The 22821-nt window shown below is 31.6% G+C and overlaps 1 protein-coding gene across 4 annotated transcripts in view; it reads right to left on the bottom strand.

Moving 5' to 3' along the window:
- Window positions 1–22088, bottom strand: part of LOC140432389 (uncharacterized) — a 74070-nt gene extending 51982 nt beyond the window's left edge. For all 4 annotated transcript variants that reach the window (XM_072520248.1, XM_072520250.1, XM_072520249.1 and 1 more), the window contains exon 1: window positions 21970–22088. The gene's annotated coding sequence lies outside the window, so the exon portion shown is untranslated. The remainder of the gene's footprint in view (window positions 1–21969) is intronic.
- Window positions 22089–22821: the final 733 nt, after the last annotated feature.

Genomic DNA, 22821 nt, shown 5'->3' with positions numbered 1-22821 from the left:
TTCCTGTATGACAATTCAAATCCGAGATATAATAAAACGTGGGAGTATATAGATGCTTTACACTCCCATACTTTTAAATTGCTTATAGTAAGTGTGCACTAGTAAGGCTTATAAAGAACGCATTCAAATTAATAAAAAAAAATCTTTTACATCAAGAAGGTAATGACTTATACCCAAGGTGAAGCATTGGAATTCTATTACCATATCACATCATGAAAACCTCAAATTCTAAAAATGATGATTAAGTGGTTCAGATAACAGTTTTGATATTATGTATTAAATAAATCAAGAAATGTTTACCTATTTGTTTTCATATATAGGGTTGAGTTCTAAAACCATACAAGTCTATCCTTCATTTTGATTTGTCATTGGTAGTCCATTTTATTTTTTGAAATACTACCATTAAAAACACATTGCAAACGATGCCAATAGTCTATGTTGAGGAGTTTAAACGTTAAAAGAGATACCTCTAGGATCAATCAAAACGATCGAAAATATCTACAAAACAACACAACAAAAGTAAAAGTAGAGGAAGAACTAATTGACCATATTGAAGCTGGCAGTGGGATGAGACAGGGAGATTCGATGAGTCCTCTATTGTTCAACCTCATTACGGATGAAATAATAAGAAAGTAAAAAAGGATACCAAATGGAAGAAAAACAACTTAAAATAATCTGTTGTGCAGACTATGCAATACTACTCTCCCAAAGTGAAGATGATTTACAACGTATGCTGCACCGATTTAATATAACCGCCAGAAAATTTAACATGTTAATTTCCCCAACAAAGACAAAATGCATGGTTATAACAGCAAATTTACTAAGATGTAAATTGGAGCTGGTCAGATATTAGAACAAGTAATGGAGTTTAAATATCTAGGCATCACATTATCTAGCTACGGAAAGCTCAAAACAGAAGTGAAAGATCAAGTGAATAGAGCAAACAGAGCTGCAGGTTGCTTAAATGAAACAATATGGAGAAATAAAAATATCGAGAAAGAAATGAAAGGCAGAATTTTCAAAACAGTTATCAGACCAATAAATAAATACGCGGCAGAAACACGTCCGGACACAGAGAGGACAAAAAGGATGTTAGAAACAGTGGAGATGAATACACTTAGAAAAATTTATGGTAAAACACTATAGGACAGAGCTAGAAGTACAGATATACGACGCGACGTAGATGTAAGGTGGAGAACATTAACCTATGTGTAAGAAATAGAAGAGTAGAATGAAACGATCATATAAGCCGAATGACAACAAATAGAGTAGGAAAGACGGCAAGAGACCGTTCCTCAATAGAAAGACGATCAGTAGGAACACCACAAAAAGGATGGAACGGCAATTTACTGGAGGCGCATTGAAAAAAGATAGACGAGCAAGAAGAAGAAGTTCCTAAGGTTAGAAATCAGCAAGGGTTTGCGTACTTTCAAGACTGTTGCTCGAAATAGATGGTAATTGCTTGTGTTAAATCATTCGAGAAAATTTTTTAACCAGTAATGCACTGTCCTTCCTATTGATCTTTTTTCACTTAAGTTCCTTATATTAAAAGTTGAAGTAATTAATATTTTTCAATTTTAATTATTCTCTAATGATTTGTTTAAAGTAGCGCAATTTTCTCTTTATAATAGTCAGTAAAACAACTTCCTTCTCATTGATTTTTTGTTTCTTTAAGCACCTCATCTATATTGGAATCCAACTGTTAAGGTAAAAAAGAACTGGGAACACCGGAGACATCAAAATTCAGAGAGTCCGAACGGGTTGCATACTGTATCCACTGCTTTTTAATATAATTGAAATGGTACTTAAAGACGCGTTCTCAAATTCAATAGAAGACATATCTGTCAATCGAAAAATGCTAAATAATTTACGTTTTTCATCGTTCAGTTGATTTTTTCAGTTTGAACATTTTAGTTGATATAAAGAAATCAAGAGATAATTCTATGTCATCAGTAGGATGGGAAGTGAACCAAAAATAATATTGAACATCGAAGAAGAAATCTTCAGTAATTAGAACATATGATGAGAGGACAAAAATATGCATCATTACATCTCAGTATTCAAGGCAAAATTCAGGAAGGCGAAATTTGGGAAGATGAAGAATATCCTGGTCTAGCAATATGATGCACTTGTTCGGATGCGGCAAAGCGGAGCTGTTTACAGCAGCAATCGCATGGACAAGTCAAGGCAAAATGGAGTCCACCGGAAGGATAAGCTTTTTAATTTGAAATTTTAATTCCAGATCAACGTTCAGCTTGTCTACGACAAATCAAGATGATGTCCACCGAAAAGATAGCTATTTGGAGTAGGATGGAGTCCACCAAAAATATGGCTATTTAATTTTAAATTTTAATTTCAGCTTTTAACATTTTTTTGATATTTCATATCATTAAGTTCTCTTTAATGTCTACTTTTAATCCTCAAGACCTTTCTTAGCTCTTACATAGTCCAATGTTGAAGAACTTCTACTTGATGGGTGATCAACATAACCACTATACCTATATATTAAGTTACATCTATTTATGACCTGGAGATGAGGTGTAATATTGTAGATCTCGAAAGCAGTCGTCAACGCTTAATAAACAGATTGTAAGTAATGGCTAGTTTTCTTTTATTCTTGTATAATTTACATATGTAAATAGCTCATCATTTTAAAACTAAATCTTTTTAAAAATTCCTAATGTTATATGGAAAACAAGCACCTGAAAGAAGCTGTAAAAATCTCGCAAAAACTGGAATTCATACAACTGATCAAAACCAAATTTTAATCAGTACTGTACTTTCAGTACAACACTGTTTTGTAGTTGCATTTGCAATATCACACAGTATATTAACAGTATGTAGCTCTCTTTGTTTTTTTTATAATCATCCGTTATAATTCGAGTCAAATAAAAACGGAGAAAGTAAGGTCAAGACGATTTTCTGCCGGTATAGCTTTGATTCGGCTGCAAATTATTTTTTAATGCATTAACTTGACTTTGCAGGATAATCGTCCGGGGCTATAAACATTGCAACTTAAGTGGGCCAAAAATGGACGCAAAAACCAGTTGGAAGCAACCGAAAAAATAATAAAATCGAAGAATAATATCTCTTAAATCTTGTTAAACAGTTAAATTAACAGAATGTGAGCTAATAACAGTAACAGGTGGAAAAATTATCGGGTTAACGAACCGAGAGATGGTGGCCGTTAGCTGTTACATTAGGAGCCCGTATTTATTGTTCATTGCAATATTTCCTTACTGATTACTACGTATAATTGCTTTATTATTAAAGATAAAATCTTAACTTTGAATTTCTTTGATGATCTTGGTTGCTTATTCACGATTTCTTTTAATGTAATTTTAATTAAAATAATTCATCTTTTATGATTGACAACACATTACCTGTGTTTGAAACACCAAATCATTAAAGTCGGTTCGCTATATTTACGCGGGTTTCGGATTAAAAATTTTATTGTAAGTACCCAGTTTTAATTACCTGCTCTTTGGGGAAATATTAACTGGTCAAATGAAATGAAAAATAATCCATAACTTTTTTTAATTAAATAATAATGGAAAATCTTTTATATAATTGACAGTATAATAAGGAGAATTACTTCATTAATGGAGTCTAATGTGGCTAATATAAACCTAATAATAATTTTATATTACACTTCACACAGAAAACATGGTCTGTGTATATTTGTTCCATGGAGAGAATTTCTAATGAAAAATAAAAAAATTTAACTTGCCAACAAAAATGAAAATCAGTCATTATCATCAAAAATATCATAATCGTCATCATCATCACTGTCATCACCATTAATTGTTATTATGATTGGACTTATTTCGTTTATTTTATTTTCACGAGTCCACCAATCTTCTATTAATTTCTCGCACTTGAATATTCAGTTCCACCACACTTCTGGAGTTACAATTGAAAGTGCCTTTCGCCAAGTTTCCCGAACTGCGTCGTCGCTATAACCGTTAGGCCCAATATGGTTGTCATAATATTGTTTTGCTATTCCCTATATATATTCGATGGGATTAAACTGGCAATGATACGGTGGCAGACGTAAAACTTGATGACCGTAACTTTCAATAATCTGATCCACAACAAAGGTTTTTGGTTTTGCGTGGATATTTGCCAAGCGTAATAATTCTGATTTTAAAATATGTTGTGTAAATGGTATATGTTCCTTTGTCAACCATTCTTTAATTTTATTAATAGTCCAAGAATTCGTTGGACTTTTGTTTAATACTTCAGAATGGTAAGGTGCATTGTCTAAAATAATTACGCTGGGCTCACTTAAACCTGAGAGAAGTTTTTTATGTAACCATTTTACAAACATTTCTGTGTTCATATTATCGTGATAGTCACTTGATTTTGATTTAGATGAAAATATTAAATCAACACCTTCTATAAAACCCGATTTCCCTCCTGCATGTAAAATTATGTGTCGCTTCCCTTCTCCATCAGTATGTTTGATAGACTTTACGTTATCATCTTGCCATATTCTCTTGGTTGCACCCCTAGAAAATATCCATGTTTCGTCTAAATATATAAAATTTGCCCATTCTTCTTTTAATTTAGAATATTTTCTTAGAAAGTTAATTCTTTTATGCACAACAGAACTTCTTTCACAAAGGGTTTTTCTGTTATCCTCCTTTTGAAATTTGAAACCCAAATTATGTATCACTTGCCATAGACTTGTTCTGCCAATTTCGTCAAATTTTCTCTTTTAATTCCGAGAGAATTGTATTTAAGGTCACATGTTCCTTGTTGGCTCGCATTCGATAAATGGTATCACGAATTTCAAATTTTTTTCCATCTGGAATATCTTTCGTTTTCAATGATAGGCGAGTTTTTCGGTGATCTTCTTTCGGCCGTTCATTATTGCGATTTTGTAATACTCCTCTTAGTTTGGTTTCACTAATTCCTAGAGCATCACATACGCGTTGTTGAACAGACATTGCCGATTTTAAAGGACCGCCATTTTCTTTTTCATCCGTAAAATACTTATGTACACTACAAATTAGACTATCTACATCTAACACACGTCTAGGCATTTTTAAATATTTCCACCAAACATACAATGTCAACACTGGCAAAGAATCAATTTAACTGCAATATTGTAACAAATTTATACCTACCCTAATGTTATTTTAATGTATTTTAAAATATGACCATTAATGCAGTTTTTACCTAATTTTCTGGGAAGTCGTTTACTGCAACTGGTTATCAATGAGTCATTAGCATAATTTTGTTAATCCGAAACCCGCGTAAATATAGCGAACCGACTATAAGTACCAAAGCGCCAGTATAACGTTAAATTTTTACTCTAGACTAGAGTGAAATTTTTGTGAGCGTAATGAGCATTTTTGTGTTAAATGTGATTGTCCCGAATTTACTAAATGCTTTGTATACTAATTCTGGATACTTATAAATAAAATCAACTCATACTACCCAGCTCTTCATGGAATGCAGCAAGTACCGCGTTTCAGGAATGGAACGGTTCAAAGAAGGCAAGCATTATAAAAGAGCTTTTTTCATACCCTATTATGAATTAAAATAGCTAACAACATCTTATATTAACAACATATATAACCCCTCAGGGAAGATAATTAAAAGCCGAATTGAAGATTGCTGGGAAGACGCTGAAGATCAGAGTGGCTTTCGTACTGGTCGTTCTTGTATAGACAATGTGTTCTGCCCAAAACAAACAATAGAAAAGCTTTTGGAACATAATATGGAGACACACATGGTATTTATTGATCTTCAAAAAGCGTATGACAGTGTCCCATTAGCCAAGCTGTGGCAGGTTCTAGAAGACAAGAATATTCTACCGATTTACATTAATGCTGTAAGGGAGTTGTACGATGATATGACGAGTGTAATAAAGATTGGACAAAAAGTGACAAAAAAGATAAAAGTGACCAAAGGACTTCGCCAAGGCTGCTGCATTCCACCTACACTCTTTAAGATTTATTTAGAGGGGGTTTTGGATATTTGGAAAAGAAAATGTGAACCTATGGGTGTTAAAATTGGAGACCATACACTGTACAGCTTGCATTTTGCTGATGACCAAGTAATACTTGCAGAAGATCAAGATGATATCCACTACATGTTACGAAAAATAGATGAAGAATATACTAAGTGGGGCTTATCAATTAATCCATCAAAAACAGAGTACGTAGTAGTGGGAGGTGAAGGAAAGCACTTAGAACTAGGAAGCAAACAAATTCAAAATACTGATAGCTATAAATATCTCGGTGTAAACATTACAAACAATGGTCGGAATACAAAAGAAATAGCTACTAGAATTGGTCAAGGAAATTCAGCAATACGTCAACTGAATAGTATACTTTGGAATAACCACATCACCCGAAACACAAAAATTAGGATATACAAAAGTATCATAGAAAGCATTGCTACATATGGTTCAGAGCTTTGGGTAATAAATAAAAATGACGCATCCAAAATAAAAGCAATGGAAATGAATTATTGGAGAAGATGTTGCCAACTCACTAGAAGAGATAGAGTAAGGAATACTGAAATCAGAGAGCGTATGGGCATAGACATTGACGTCCTGGAAACTATAGAATGCAAAAGGCTGAAATGGTATGGCCATGTAGAAAGGATGAATAATCAACGATGGCCAAAGAGAATGTTACAGTGGATCCCCACCAACCGCAGGAAAAAGGGAAGACCAAGAAGATTGTGGAGACAAGAAGTAAAAGATGCAATGGAAGATAGGGGTCTACAAGTAGATGACTGGAACGATCGCAAGCGTTGGAAGCTAGGTTGCGAGAAACGGCGGCAGCTGTAATAAACTCGTTATATATATATATATATATATATATATATATATATATATATATATATATATATATATATATATATATATATATATATATATATATATATTATTGTGATTTTTAAAGTCTTGGTGCGCCAAGCAATAATTAGCTAATTAATTTTTTTGATTAATTAAAATTATTTAAATGATATGATTATGACTCTATCACAATTTTTAATTCTTTTATCTCAAGGTTAAATTCGTGCTTCAATATCTATGCTATTACATGTGAAAGGTAAGATCCAGAGAATACCGGAATAATAAAAAACACATATGATCTAACACTATATATTGAAATAAAAATAATGAAATAATTCACACTCAAAAGTTTTCAATAAACAAATCTCATATAAGGATTCTCAAAATTTTGTTCTCCGTACGTGAACAATCAAAATTTATGGTACAAACAATATTAATTGAAAACTCAAAATCCCAAACTATTCTAACTCTCCTAATCAAAATATTTATATCCTTTCTAAATTAAGTGTAAAAATTGTGTTATCAATAAAAGAAAAAACTGCAGAAAACAAAATATCTCTCTCTGATGATGAGTGGTCCAAATCCTTGTTCCTTGTAGACTATATTATCTCCTCTCAACCGCTCCCTATGTAATCAGCAATCTTACACAGATTGTTGCAAGTATATCGTCCTTAATGATCTCCTTCAAAAGCACAAATCATTCAAATTATGATAGCCTTTCTCCTCTCGATAAACTGAATCTCTCGTTGGCCCGAGTGAAAAATGACTCTTGGAATATCTTCTCTTTACGATAAACTGAATCTCTCGTTGGCCTGAACAGTGACTCTTGGAATATAAGTAGAGAAATATGACTTACAATATTTTTCTGCTTCAGCTTCTGTCAGATACACTAACTCCACAAAAACTCACTAACATTCAACACTACTGCTTGCTACATTTCAGGAACCGCCAGAGAACAATCACTGTTCCTCTTACAGATTTGGAAAACCAACTGATCCTCTCCTCTCTCTCCTCAATCTCCCTAAACTTTTTCCTACATACTTATCCCACCTTTTTCAATCTCCGCCAATCAAAACTCGTCACAATTCCCCCATTTTTTCATTTCGATAACAAACAAATTTTTACCTATAATTATAAATTTCCTAAAACTTATTTACAAATAATATTTTTCTATAATTCTTAAAAACTAACAAAAACCTCTTTCTATAATCCCTTCTATTGTCTTTAATCACTGCATTAATGTATTTCAATTGTCTTTGGTTTTCACTTAAAATTATGCGGGTCACTCAAGTATAACAAAGAAATAATTTATGCAAAGCTTACATTTTGTTTAGTACAGGTAATCCAAGAATTTAATAACTTTCCTTCTCCGAAATGTTTGTTGGATATTATCCTACTTATCTGAATTATTTTAATGTTTTTGAACTTTGAAATATTTTTAAACAAACCAATATTTTTCTCGATTTGACATATCATAACAATATATATATATATATATATATATATATATATATATATATATATATATATATATATAACCCCTCAGACGCCTACCTAACCTTAGATATGATAAACACCGTGATATATAGGTCCTATATTTTCTTCTTCTTTATCTTCCTCTTTATAAGCAATTCTGCTTGATCATTGGCGGATTAATACTTCTATGGAAGGTTGACACTCCATGTTTTGCGCACTCGTTCGATACTTTTTTTCCATTCTTTTTTTCTGTCTTTACTTCTCTTTCGATCTCTCATCGTATTTCCTGCAATTCTTCTCAGTATCTCTGCATCTCTGCCGTTTCCAGTAGCCTTTGTGTTGTGGCTGTGTAGGATCTTGTTTATGAGGCATATGTCATTATTGGTCTTACACTGGCTTTATAAATTCTTGACTTCATCTGAGTGTTAATGTGTCTGTTTCGCCATATATGTAGTGTTAATTACTATTTAAATGGAAATAAGCCACAATTAAAGGTTAAAGTACGTTTATTGGCGTTTCAATTTCCACTTGGAAATTGAATGGCCAATAAACGTACTTTAACTTTTAATGGCTTGTTCCCATTTAAATAGTAATTACTTTAAAATGCCACAAGAAACTAGCTTCAGAACAATATATGTAGTGTTGTTAAGGCATCCTGTCAGTCTATTTGCTTTTTGTACTTGATCTCTCACTTATTTGTCCAGGTCTCCTTCCATAGCCGGACAGTGTAATTCTAAGGTATTTTATTTTCACTACTTGTTCAATACTGATGCTATCAGTTTCTATTTTACATCTGATTGGTTCTTTGCTGAATACTATTGTTTTAGTTTTGAAATGAGATTGTCATATTAAATTCTTTTTTCTTATGATAAATCCGTAGACCAGCCTTTGCAGACTATTTTCATATCCTATATAAAGTACTAAATTATTGGAGTTTCTTCTGCAGTGTTAAGTGCGAATCAGTTATGTAAACTTTAAATTTTTTTCATGGAGTTATATTTTCATTTAGAATGCCAATTTTTTGGAATTGATTAAAATGCAGGCTTCCAATCAATTGAAATAAGTTAAATAAAACAATTATGATGATACTTTCAAAGCTTGAAGAAGACGTTGAAAACTTTACATACCTTTCTATAAATTTTCTGTTTTCTACAAAATTACTTTTAAAATCTAAAAATTAAGATTAAACGTTTCATCTTTATACTGTTTATACTCTGGTAAACACTGCAATAAAAATATTGTCCGTTGCGTCGTGCTTGAAGTCCTATAATTTCTCCGTTATATATCCTAGATTAAATGAGAGCATGTTTGGTCAATTGTGTGGAAAGAATTTGAATTTTAACGTGATAATTGTTCATTCAATGTTTTAATTTTAATGGTACACAAAGTTTCATCTTCTACTTATTCAATTATGACATTTACACTTTAGTTCCACTTATTGAAAAAGTTGGCTACTGTACAAAAAATCTAGATATTGCTCCGAAATGAAATGTCTTGTTTAAATTTTAATTTATGGTTCTTAAATATAGTATATAACAGAAAAATCTAGATTTGGAAGGCTATTTGTTAAATTTAGCAATATATGTACCTACTGAAACGTAACAAGGTGATTTAAATATAACAAAGTTTTTCGTTAAAAGACGTGTGACAGGTTGTTAATCTTTTTTTCTTATAAATAAACTTTTGAATGAATTTTTTTTATTTCGGAACTAGCGTACTAGTGTGTAATATATTATACAGGGTTGTCGAAATTCTGAAGCAGGTCGATTTTTATTCCAAAGGGGTCATCTTTTAACGATATAGGCATCTGTAATTTATCAGCACCTTCCCTTCCAGTACCATAAAACCTTAGTGTACCTTAAGTGTAAATAGAGAATAGGCCATGTGTGACACATGGTCTATTCATGGAATTCAGACATCAATAATTTTTTTTCATGTTAAGTAACTTTGTTCTTGTGCAAAAGTATCAATTTATTAAAAATGTTACACTTTTTAAAAACTAAACGTAATGTCTATTACAGGCTGTCTAATGTCTTATATTAATGACACATTTTTTTCAACACGTCAAACCTACATTGAAAGAAATTTTAGTTATTTGAATTATATAATAAAAAAGTATTTTTTAAATTCATTCAAAACAACTTCATCACTCATGCGTATGAAAACTAGTTAAAAAATTTCATGAAACGCGATCAGTAGCTGAAAAAAAAACAGTGTGAAAAACGGTTTTCTAGGCAATGGATTGTATGAAGAGGTTTTATTGAATGATAGAGTTATGATAGAGTTATTTAAAAAACAAAATTTGCTTCATTGGAAAAAATACAATTATTGCTTCATTGGAAGAACTAAGACGAGAATAGTATTTCTTTGTATAAAGTGTGTTTAACGTTGATTATATGTTTGTGTATTGTGTATTGCATATGTATTGTTATCTGCGATTTCCTTTAATCCGTTATTGTTGCTATGTTCTTGTTGTTGACTTCTTCTCTTAGTTTTGACAACCAAAGCCTTCTACACTCTGCTGATGAGTTTGTTGCACATTTGTCTTCATTAAGTAGGACGAGAGTTACTTCTTTGATTTTCCTCTTTTTCATTTCTGTTTCTTTCATAGTTATTGATGCATCTTTCCATTGTACACTGTGCTCGTTATCCCAGGCATGTCTGCATATCTGAGATTTGGTCGAAGTCTCTGTTTTGATGTATGTTTCATGCTCATTTCTTCTGACACTTTGAGGTCTTGCGGTTTCTCCCACATAGAAATTGTTGCATTCATAGAATGTTTTATAGTAGCAGTTTTTTGTATCTTTTTTTTGTGTTTTTGGGTTTCGTTTTGAACAAAGTAGATCTCAATGTGTTGGTTGTTTTTAATGTTGTTGTCATGTTGTACTTCTGTCATATCCTTTTCAATTTTTCTGATAAGCCCTTTACAAATGGTATTGTTGTCATCTTCGAATTCCTTCTTCTTGTGAGTGTTTCTACATTGCTTATGGTGTTTTATGTTTCTTCTCTTCAATATTGTGAAATTTCTTGTTTATAAATGACAATGAGTAGTCATTTTTTTGTCAAATCCTTGGTTAACAAGTTCTTGCATTTTCATTGGAGCAGCTGTTTCGGTCTCTGTTATCTAATGATATGATGACCTTTTTTGATGTTTACGTTGTGGTTTGAGTCGTAATTTAAATATCTGTTGGCGTGGATTAGTTTTCTGTAAACTTTGGTTGCATATCCTGTGTCTTTTTCGGCGATTAACCAGAAAATGAAGTGAATTGTTGTTTTCTTTTTCCATTTTGAATTTTATTGATTCTTCTTTATTTTTGATGTCCATCAGAAATTTATGCAATGCTTATGGTCCGTAAGTTCAAATAGAGAAAACATCATATGCATATCTCCACCATATTGTAGGTTGTTTTTCTTGTTTGTGTTCCATATGTTCTACTGCCAGGTTGCATTATCCAAGTTGCAATTATACATTTTAGATTATGTTTTTGTTCCTATTTTATAGACACGGGCCTTTCAACTACCTGGTTTCTCAAAATGCAAGCATTCAACGAAGAAAACATATCGCTGTTCAATGCTCACAATGCAAGATATTAAAGATTTTCATATTCTATTTTATTCTATGAAAACAAAGGCTAAAGAAGACAACGTTATCTTCAAATATATTTCTGTCGGTGTCCCTTCAAGATCTAGAACAAAAACAACAGGTTCATCTAGAAAGTCGGTAGCTATCAAGTACTTTGTAAAAATCAGGGAAATGAAGGACTTTAAAGCACAGGTATGTCAAAATGAATTTAAGATTTTTCTTCAAATTTCCAAGGTTCGCATGCAAAGAATTAGTCGCATTTTTTTACTAAACGACTTACCTCCGAAAGAGAATCGAGGTGGTTTTAAACAAAAGCCCCTTTATGCTCCAAAGAAACAGGCAGTCAAAATGTTTTTTGAAAAATTACAATGTTCTGATGTCCACTATTGCAGAGAAAAAAGTAACCGACAGTATTTATCTCCTGATTTAACTATTAATATATCACTCACAATGTGTAATGACCAAGTACCTGAAAGCAATTTGAAAGTTAAAAAAACTTTTTTTAGAAATATATTTCGCCTAGAATGTAACATCCGCTTTACTTCGCCAGCATGTGATACATTCTCCCGGTGCAGTTCTTTAACTGCTTGTTAATGTTAATGTTAACTTCTAAAATGCTTGTTCAATCCGCAAGACCAAATCGCCTATTACAGCCGCCAACTGTACACATATAACTTAACTATCGTTAAAGGTTCCTCAAAAGCCAAATTTTACAATAACAATTTGTTTATATTCATCTGGATGGAGCAAGAATTTCGCAAAGGATCAAATGAAATTGCTTCAGCATTTTTTTTATTGCTTATTAAGTCTTATTGTCTTATAGTCTACTTACAACAAAATAAGATTATGTTTGGATGTCTGCGGAGGGCGAAACAGAAACTTAACTATTATCGCAATGTGTATTTATTTTCTAGTTTAAAACGCACAACCACATATTGAAGAAATTGAACTGGTATTTCCCATTAGAGGACAGTAGTTTCTACCATCTGACTGGGTTTTTGGTATCATAAAAAAGAAATTAAGGAAGATTAGTGAAATAACTAACTCTGAAACGTATGTTGATATTTTTATGGAAAGGGAAACGGTTACTAAATGGACAGATTATGGAGTAAAGTCCTGGATAGAAGTGGCAAAGCAATACTTGAAAGGTGTTCAGTCCTGGAATTTTAAGTTTTTAACGACCAACATAATTATAATTGAAAAAATGAAGAAAAATAAAAGTTAGAGCAAAGAAAACTACAACAGCAATATAGAAGAGGCAAAATCAATTTTTAAACATGGGAAACGAGCAACCCAGATGGAAGTTGTTGAGATTCAGGAAGGTGTCCCAGTAAATAAAAAGAGAGACGAGGACGTCAAGGTGTTACTGGACTCCCACTTTGGAGAGCGTTGGGTGGAGCGAGAAGATTTAACATTTTTTAGGAGTTTTTGTGAGGAACAAACCAAAATTATTAAAGGAGTAGATGAAGATACTGAAACGAATGAGTTTTGCGAAGGGGGCCTTGAGGAAAACATTTTGACAAGAATTTAGAATAGCGTAATAAATCATATTTCATATTATAAAACCAAGGTTCCAAAATTAATAAAAATAAAATATATTAAAAGATGCATGTGTTATCATTCCATAAATTGTCTTATCCAAGCAGTTATACCAAAACTAGTCTTGTCCATCTTTATTTATTGAATTTCGTCGATATGGATTAAACATAAACATAACTTTGGTTATGAGGACTGAATTACTACTGTCAATATTATAACAGAATGCATTACTGTATTATCAGGTTGTCTAATTTCCGTAGTTTGAGTAAAACGTTCTGAAATCTGGGAATAGATATAACTAGTTACGGAGATGTTGAAGAAGAAGTACGACAACAAAGCTTAAAAGCAAGTAAAGCGGCGGGATATCTTAATGACACAATCTGGAAGAACAAATATTTAAGAGAAGACACAAAAACAAGAATCTATAAAGCAGCAATTAGACCTATATTAACATACACGGTGACGGTGGAGACAAGACCTGACACATCTAAAACGAGACGACTACTAGAAACAACAGAGATGAAAATACTTCGACGAATATCAGGGAAAAGTATGTTGGATAGAGAGAGAAGCGAAAACATAAGAAGAGCACGCAATATAGAAGAAATAAATGGATGGGTGACAAAACGGAAACAGGAGTGGAACGAACACATTAGTAGAATGACAGAGGATAGGATAGTACGAATAGCACGAGATAAGTCACCAAATGGACGAAGAAGTATTGGCAGACCAATAAAAAAATGGTGCGATCATTTAAACAATTTAGGAGACTAATATTGAAGAAGAAACAGGCTTTAAAGCCTACATACAAGAAGGAAGAAGAAGAAGAAGAGTAAAACGTTGTTTGCGAACTGTGAAATATTATTTAAAGTGGGCAAGGCGAGTTTTGGAATGGAACCACTCAATATAAAAATTATCCATCATTTCTATAGTCAAGTCACTCGATTTTCATCATTCTGTCATTCATATTTAATCCATGGAATTTAAAATCCTTCATATATAACAATATTAAGAATCGATTAGTTGAAATATTGCTAAGCAGGTAATATTAATAATTTAATAATACTAATGATTTGTTTTACAATGACGAAGAAATTACACGAGTGTCAGCTAGTGTGTGTATTATTTCTAACAAGAATACATAAAAAAGAATACCAAAAGTTCCGAGTCGCATACGATAGACAAACCATTGATAAATCAATCTACCCATTAATAATATTTACCCATTCAGCTATTTTTAATGAATTACAATTCTCCTAAAAACCTCTCGAATATCTCTTTATTGTATAATTATTTGTCATTAAAAATATTAAACCGCAAACATGCCTTTGAGCTAAAACTAGCATCTTAAAGAAGGCGTACACATCGTTTATTTTAAATAATTTTCTTGTGTTACATATGGTGAAATGTGAAATTTTTTGACATCAGTATCGGTGAGAAGGGGAAAGTTTATCGACCCAAGTCTGTCGATATGATAGTCTATGAAAGTCTTGCAGGAGGCATTTAATTAGGAATATGATCAATTTTGGTGATTAAGTATTACATCGTAGTATACGAATTTTACTTTTTGCCAAATGATCTTATTGTTTGACGATTTAATATTGTAGCTTATACAATACTTTCCGTAGCAGAACCAAAATTCATTGTTTTATATATAATAGTATTACGATTGTTCTATGAATACAGGATATAAAAATTTCAGTCATTGCATCGTCAAATAATTAAATACTATTTTGAACCATGCTTTGTTATTTAGTAATTAAGTACTTTAAGTGCTAAAAATCAAATTAACACAAGCAACATATATTTTGGGAAAAAAATTCTTTTTCCTCTATATAAGCAATTCTGCTTGTCCATTGGCGGATTAATATCTCTATGGAAGGATGTCTCTATCTCTCTCTATCTCCATCTTTTGCGCACTCGTCCGAGACTTCTTCTACCGATTGGTGATTTATCTTTTGGTATTTTGATCACTCGGGTCTCCCCCATTCTGCTTATGTGGTTATTGCATTCTTTTTTTCTCTTTAGCGTCCATTTGTTTATACACTGCAGGTTACATTCTCTTCTAATGTCTTCACTCCTCTTCCGATCTCTCAGCGTATTTCCTGTAATTCTTCTCAGTACTCTCATTTCTGCCGTTTTAAGTAGTTTTTTTTTTGTGGCTATATCGGGTCTTTGTCTGATGCAAATATCACTGTTGGTCTTACACTGGCTTTACAAATTCTTGATTTCACCTCAGTGTTAGTTAATATGTCGGTTTCGCCATATGGTGTTATTCAAGCATCCTGCCAGTCTATTTACTTTTTGTACTGATTTATCACTTTATCCAGGTCTCCATAGCTGGACAGTGTAATTCCAAAGTATTTTATTTCCATTACTTGTTTAATACTGATGCCATCGATTTCTATTATACATCTGATTCGTTCTTTGCTGATTACTATTGTTTCAGCTTATTATTGTTCAACTTGATGAACCATATTTTAAAAGTCTTCTTGCGAGTGATACATAAACGTGTCTACAAAAAACTTGACTATAGAGTAACAGGAAACCAACTGGGATTTAGAAAAGGCTTTGGCAATAGAGAGGAGAGAGGCATTATTCACTATATAAACACTCATAAAATGGTGTCGAGACGTCCACTGTGATGTATTCATATGTCTAGTTGACTTTGAGAAAGCCTTCGAAAAATACAACACAGAAAGCTTGCAAACATATTACGGAACACAGAAATAGATGATCAGGATGTGGGAATCATGACAAATTTATATCGATATCAGAAAGCCATAATACGAGTAGACCAACAAAAATCTAAAGAGATACCTATAAAAAGAGAAGTACGACAAGGATGTATACTATCCGCTCTACTTTTTAATATGTGCTCAGAAGAGATCGTTAAAGAGGCACTAGAAGACATCAATAAAGGTATTTCAATTAACGGAACACTAGTGAATAATCTCAGATATGCAGTAAGAACAAGATTGAAGACCAAACAATCTACGTTCAAGGAAAAGCTTTAGAGAAACTAGCCAGATACAGTTACTTGGGATGTGACTTATAATAAACAATGGGGTCGAAATCTTGAAATAAAACGACTCATTGAGATACTCAGAAGCGCTTTCAATAAAATAAATGTAATATTATGTAAGATTCGCTAGTTCATTCATTGATGAACAACTGAATTACTGAAAATGGATGGAAGGCCATAAAGGCGTCGACGTCAGTCAAAATCCGAACATACGAAATAATAATTTGGATGTCTTTTTAATTATTCATTTTAACCCTCCATATCTATTATTTCGTACTATGCAGCATCCAAAAGGACAATCTTACTTTTTCTACTCTACATAAGATTTCCAAAAAGTGTCCTTTTTGGTCATTTATTTTTATAGTAAATAAGTATTTCAATCATTTTTTATAAGAGGTAGGTAGTAATTTGTTTACGGGCATACATTTTGTATTTTTACTATATCTGTACTACTCTAGTGCAGTGTGTAGTGAACAATGTAGTGTCTGAAGGAAGTCCTAAAGAAGACATTAGGGAAGATGTCGAAAGATCGACGAGGTTTAACCCGGAATGGAATTACTAAATACATCTAGAAAGATGAATGGATTGACTATCTAAAGAAGTTATATGCAGAGTAATAACAAATGAAGTTATAACCATAAACACCAGAAGTTATGATTAACAAAGAAGTTCACATAAACAAGCAGTAAGCACAAAAAACACTAGAAAAACTAAAGAACAGGAAAGCTGAAGGTAGGGATTGGATATTAAATGAATTGTTGAAATATGGTGGAGCGGTAATGACAGAAGAATGGAGCAGAAGCGAGTTAATCCTATTATTCAAAGAGGACGATAAGTAAACAGTAGAAAACCACAGAGGTATCAATTACATCTAAAATTTTGCAAGAACAAATAAATCAGGTCATGAATTTAGCGTATGAGCAACAAGATTTCCGTACGGGAAAGCCATGTGTAGATCCAACATTCGTCATAAAACAGATTACAGAGAAATCATTAATATACAATAGGCCAGCATTCCTATGGTTGATTGACTTGAAGAAAGCATTTGACAGAGTTGACTTAAAAATGTAATACATCTATACAAATGTCAGAATAGATTCATCTAAACATCTATACTTGAAGTCAGAATAGATGGACAACTTACGGAACTTATAGATACAAGCAATGATTTTTTTAAGGCTAATCTATTAAATCTAATCAGGAATGAAGTCATAAAGAACATCAAAAAAGGAAGAGGATACGGAGTAGGAAATATTAAAATTAAAATTCTCTGTTACGCAGACGATGCTTTATTGATATCTTAAAATGAAGATAGTTTTCAAATACTACTTTACAGATTTAACACAAGAGCTAAAGAATTTAATATGACGATTTTAACTTAGAAAACTAGTACAATAGTAATCAGTAAAGAACCAATAAGATGTAAACTGTCGATGGACTTAGCGCTGAACAAGTAATGGAAATACCTAGGAAATACCCCTCCAGCTATGGAAACGTTGAAAAAGAAGTAAGAGATCAAGCACAAAGAGCAAATAGATTAGCAGGATGCCTTAATACCACTATATGGTGTAACAAACACATTAACTGTGACAAATCACCACAAAGTGGTCGAAGATGTATCGCTCGACCGCGCAAGAGATGAAGTGACAATCTTCCAGAAGAAGAAGAAGAACAAGAACCATTTAATTCCTTCAACATCAAACAGTTTTAGGAATTCTTTACTTCATAGTCAAGTTTTTTAAAACTATGGTATACAGCCAAGCACTGGGAATTTCCCTATTAAATTTAATATTATTTATGAATATTGTTATTTCTGTCTGTACATTACTTTTATGAGTTTCTTGTGCAGATTGAACTTGTCATGATTTTTCCATAGTTCTTTTATCTCGTTACATTTTTATATTATTCCCACTCAGAATATTCATGGTAGAAACTTATTTTTAAATTTTGAAAATCAAATTGTAACACAATTAGGTCAAAATACTCTTTTTATAAAGTAATTATTAAGTACAGGTTTGAACTAACATCTGTATAAAAAATCAGATTCACATCCTTTTACTCAAGAGACTTTATTTAATTATTCGTGTAACAGAAATGATTCATGCAGTGACGATTTCTACTTTTAAATTCTTTGGTTTGATCAAGGTAAATGAACTCTTTTTCGAGAATGTAAAACTTCATAAAAATATGGAGAAATATATTTAGGTTTATAAATTGATACTATCGTGTTGTTATTGTTGGACAAGGTTATAGAATTTGACAATAATTGGTACAAGCGTATTTCGATAAAAATTGTGAAAAAGTGAGAAAATATTGCAAAATACTAAAATAAGGAAAAAGATATATTCAGAATAGGATATACAATTATTAGGAAATATTAGATTTAAGAAGGCTGGTGTAGATTAAAGAGTAGTAAAACCAAACTATACATTTGTTCTTCAGTTTTTTTAGGTGGAACTTAAACCATTAGCCGAACTAAAAATTTTACTTGATAATATATGAATTTTATCATTGAAGCAGCTTAAGATCACCAGAAACTTTTCAATTTTGAGATACGGTCGCCAAATGAAACAGACACATAAGAACAAAAGATAATATATAACAAAAAAGTAAAAAACAAAATTAATGATATAACAAAAAAAAATTTGCAAAACCAGATGTAAGCCAGAAAATTTTTTTAATCTTACGGAAACAATTTAAAAAAATTAAATATAGGATTATCGTCCTAAAATATTTATCAGAAAAACTTAAGAGAACCAAGACATTAGAATAGTTATATATTTTTTTTAAGACTAAACCTAGCAATGAACGAGGAGATACAAAACTAAACGTTAAAATAAATAAATAAAAATGTATGAACAGTAACTTGGAAGATAATAGTACGAGATCACACTGCAAGATCACTACGTTCATGAAGTAGCTAATCAAACTGACATTTTCACATACATTTAAGAATAGGAGAATACATTAATAACAGGTTACCAGTCAAAAAGTGGCCGCAAATAAATTTAATTCAATTAATGGTAATTAATTTTTGAAAAAAAATTTCGTTAATTTATTTTTTAAATAAAATACGCTGTTCATGACGTATATGCATGTTTTATATCAACTAAAGCTATTTTTTTTAATATGATGATATAAGATTGACTGAAAAATTTTTTTCGCAAATTAGGGTTGCCAGAGTTAGAAACGCGAGGTAACAAAGATAAAATAAACATGGCTAGTGTCATTTGTCAGAGTTTTTAAAGCATGCGTCGATATATAGTGTCACTAATACACATATTATCACTTGTCAAACCAGTGTCGTTGCGCACAACTCTATTTTACTTTATCTTTAATACCTCGCGTTTTTAACAGATGGTAACCCTAATTTGCGACCATTTTTTCTCAGGCTACCTTATATCATCACATTCAAAAAAATTAGCTGTAATTTGATATACAAAAACATGCACATACCTTATGAGCAACTTATTTTATTTAAAAAATAAATGAAAATAAAATTTTTGTTCAAAATTAATTACTATTAATTGAATTAAAAATATTTGCGGCCGCTTCTTGACTGGCAGGCTGTTGCATGTATTCTTAAATGTATGTAAAAATGTGAGTTTGATAAACTACGTTATGAACGTAATGATCTTGCAGTGGGATCTTAGACTATAATGGAAAGATTCAAAGCTTTTTTGCCGAAGAAAGTTCTCATAGACTATATGACAAATATCTCTGGCTGAGCCAGACATATTCATGAAGGTACGCTCTTATATCGCGAGGCCATTGTTGTTGGACGTCCAATGACAGTTCTAGGACATTCTGGTCACGCCCAGTAAAGATATTTGGACATTTTAGGGCATTCTAGAACTGTTCTTGAAGTCCGAGTACAATGTCCGCGATCAACGAACATAACTAAGTAAAAAGAATACTAATGAATAAAAACCTATGCCCACCGCCCACTAAAACCACCGTTTTTCGAGCGATATACCTAGAATGGAATTTTTGCGAACGAAATCTCGCATAAAATTAAACAGGCTGTATTCGTTTTACTAAATTAGACAATCATCTCAGTAGAATGTAGTAGAATTTGGTTATCCATATTGAAAAACGTTTTTAAACCAAAACTTTGACATGTTAGTCAACACAAAACAAATATACCGGAGATGGGTCGTTTATAAATTGAAATATTTGTTTATGAAGTATGAAATAAAGTAGAATTTCATTTTTATTTTCAGAGAAAACTAAATGTTAGACGAAATATTTACTACTTCAAGATAGTATCATGAGTTTTTCCGGGTTTTTCTTTTTTGTGATTTACTCCACTAAAATTATTTTCTAAATTACTAGACAATAGGATTTTGATGGCCCGAGTGCATATTACAGGATGCATGGTACCTACCAATAAAAACCAAATATCTGGCGCGATAGACATCTGAGTTAAAATTGATTTCAGATAAACCAATTAGTTGGTCACATCAATCCTAATCAAATAAAATAGAGCCAGAAAGTCCTTCTTTTATCCAAATATTTTATACTTCAAAATGTATGACATATCTAAATTATCAGTAGTAATATCCCTAGGACATTGATAACAGACGAGATAATTTCATGACAATCGAAAGCTCGTTCCTTGCTTGAAAAATTGACGAGCTTGATAAATTTGTCATGAAATTATGAGGCATTCATCAATGTCCGAGGGATATTCGGCGGATAATTTTTCGAAAAAAAAATCATAACTCAACATAACGAAACATTTATTTATTAAAAGTACAGTTAGTGAAAGTACAATTAAAATTTAAGTTAACATTAGATTAGATGAAACGTGACATTTTGACATTTATTTGGATGAAGTTGTCAAACTCGATCGTGTTGTCATAGGGATTGAAAATTGCACTGAATGCAATTATCAGTCTAATGTTGACATGATTGGGTGAAATTGTTCCACATGACACAAAATGACGAAATTTGAATGGTTGTTAGAACAGTCGAAAAATTATCATTATAATTGGGACAGAAAGATTTATTTACGAGAAAATTTATTTTTTTTTGTTTCCAATTTAACGTTTCTTTAATTTAAAAATTACTTTTTGAAACCGGCTTCCGATCTGAAAACTTAACAAGATCAAAGAAATTCGAATAAATACATTTTCTTCAAATAAAAAAACTAAACTAAAAAAATTTCAACTATGGATGTGTTTAAAATCGAATAAATAAAGTCTACAAGAAGGGAAAAATATTATATAGTCACTACATTTTGTCTATAAATAATAAAATGAAGTTCTAGTATTAAACTAATAATAGAAGAGGAAAATGAAATTTCATATGATTTTATTGGCTTTTCCAATATTTCAACTTAATATGAGTCTACTTTTCTTCAAATGCAAAAATTTTGAATGGTGTATCATAAAAAAATAATTAGAACACCCGGAAAAGTGACGCAACTGTTAAAAATTTCTTAAAAAAACCCAAAATAGTTATTTCCTCTTTCTTTAAAAATATTTCTAAAAATATACTTTTTTTAAATGTTTTAAATACACTTACTTTTCGGAATTTAAATTGAAGATGTCACTAAATCGTTCTTAACTCTCTCACTAGTACTCACGGTAAAAGAAATCTTTAAGAAATGACTTCTAAATACCTTGAACTTGAGTTTATATACATGACCCACTTACCTCTTCCTTCAAAGCTGTACGGTCTTCGACACCAGCGGTACCCAAATACGTATTCAAAGAAAACAGATAAAATTCAAACTTAATTGAGGTATTGATATACCCTTTAACATCTATATATATTCTAGATATTTCAGGATTTTCCAGAAAATGTGTTAGACGTACTTGTTACGTAGTTTTTTGAAAGAGTGTAAGAGAAAGTTCGGTTGGGAGTGAAAAAGATGATTCAAAACATTTTGTCGAACTGGTGAAATGACCTCAAGACCTGGAAAACGTTTTATAATTGATTTTTTAACAAATTTATATCTGCTTTAATGTTTCGTATTAAGGGCTTCATGTTATTTGTGAAACTTGTACAAGAAATATAAATCTTATTTCAAAATTCAATAGAAATAACAGTAAAGAGAAACATCATTTTGTATCTCTAATATAAATACAAGAACTTGCTTTTTAATAGGAGCACTTGCCATAGGATATTGTAATAGTTTACTTTTTTTGTTAGAGTAAGTCTCCTACAAAATATCCTATCAATTTAAATTTATTAAAGATTTTTTAAAAATGAGTAGCAAAGTATAACTTGTCAACGTTAAAAATAGTTTACATCTAGATGGGTTTAACGCATACATAAATGTTTTCCATTTCCGAAAAGTTTATATTTCTGATCATAAGCAAGTGTTGTAGTTCTTGAAAATTCACTTTTTGTGGGGGAGTGAGCTCATTTAGA

Source organism: Diabrotica undecimpunctata, chromosome 1 (assembly GCF_040954645.1).
Source record: "Diabrotica undecimpunctata isolate CICGRU chromosome 1, icDiaUnde3, whole genome shotgun sequence".
Lineage (NCBI taxonomy): Eukaryota > Metazoa > Arthropoda > Insecta > Coleoptera > Chrysomelidae > Diabrotica > Diabrotica undecimpunctata.
This window is presented reverse-complemented; position numbering and strand designations above follow the sequence as displayed.